At 47.2% G+C, this 1,353-nt stretch overlaps 1 protein-coding gene across 1 annotated transcript in view; it reads right to left on the bottom strand.

Moving 5' to 3' along the window:
• Positions 1–1,353, bottom strand: part of Vgll4 (vestigial like family member 4) — a 121,720-nt gene that overhangs the window by 110,326 nt on the left and 10,041 nt on the right. The gene's annotated exons all lie outside the window — the stretch shown is intronic.

The following is a 1,353-nucleotide window of genomic DNA, read 5'->3' as shown; positions in this document are numbered from 1 at the left end:
GCTAAAGCATCAAAGGCAGATGAGCCCAAGAAAACCAGGCTGCCTCAGCCCAGCTTGCCCAGCTTGCCAGTGCTGGGCTGCTGCAACCACTCCCATAGCCCTTGGGGACACACGTCAGCAGTGAGGGGACCTGCCTTCACCAGCAGCACTTACTCCAGCAGCCACAGATGGCTTTCTCAGGCATCTGCACCACAGTCTCCAGACAGACAGCAACTCTGCGCCTACCTCACCACCTGGCTGCTTGTAGTCCTCACTGTGCACCCAGCAGCAAGCACGGCTGCCCTCGCCAAGTTCAGCTAGCACGGTAGATGCAGCCCCAAGACCTGAGCTCAAAGCAGTGTTTTCCAAAGCACTTTGCTGGAGGTTTCTAGTTTATAAGCAAAACGTTTTGTTACAGTAAAGAAGTCTGGGGAGCTAGGCGTAATGGCACCCATTGAATTCTACTCTGTAATCCCAGCACTCACAAAACTGAGGCAGGAGGATCACAAGTTCAAACCTAGCCTGGTCAATTTAGTGACTTCACAAGACCCAGTCTCAAAATAAAACTAAAAATTAAAAAAATTAAGTATGAAAAGGGTGGAGGATATAGCTCAGTGCAAAGTTCCTGGGTTCAATAACCTGCATAACAAAAAGAAAAACAACAAAAAGAAAGACCAAGAGTAAAGCCTGCAGTCTGGGCATGGAGGCACGTACCTGTAATCCCAGTACTGGGCAGGCTGAGAACAGGAAGATCACTATGAGTCCAAGCTGCATAGTGAGACCATGTACCAAATACATAAAGTGGAAAAAGGAAAAAAAAAAGAGAGAGAGAGAGAGAGAGAGAGAGAGAGAGAGCGCAAAGCTTGTGGTGTTTACATTCCTAATGCTCTCTATAAAACAGAAATACCACATCCGAAGGCTAAGGATTTGAGAAGTTGTTTAAAGAAAAGAAAATGTAGGGGATCCACAAATAGGAAAAGGTCTGCTCGACGTTTCCCAGGAGCTGGGTAACGCTTCTTCACCTGGCTGCTGCCCTCCCAGGTTCAAAGTCTGGTGCCTTTGCACAAGGATTCACTGTAGCACTGCACTCCTCAACACGGGAGAGACAACTACTGAGCCTCCCCTGTGAAGCTAACAGGCTGCCTTCCACACTCCAAACCCAACTCTGTAGGACTAGCATCTGCCTTAAATTACGCAAATTAAGCAAAGAATCAACAAGAACACCTCCAAAGACACAGAGGAGCACACCCAGCATTCTGGCACAGGGAGGATATTTACATTTATTCAAAGAATGTGAAAAATTAACCCTTAGCAAACTCCCCTCAAAGTGGACAGAGAAAAGATCTGGTGTTTAAAGTTCCTCAGCAGGCACTG

This window comes from Octodon degus, unplaced genomic scaffold (genome assembly GCF_000260255.1).
Source record: "Octodon degus isolate 3935 unplaced genomic scaffold, OctDeg1.0 scaffold00233, whole genome shotgun sequence".
In the NCBI taxonomy this organism is placed as follows: domain Eukaryota; kingdom Metazoa; phylum Chordata; class Mammalia; order Rodentia; family Octodontidae; genus Octodon; species Octodon degus.
This window is presented reverse-complemented; position numbering and strand designations above follow the sequence as displayed.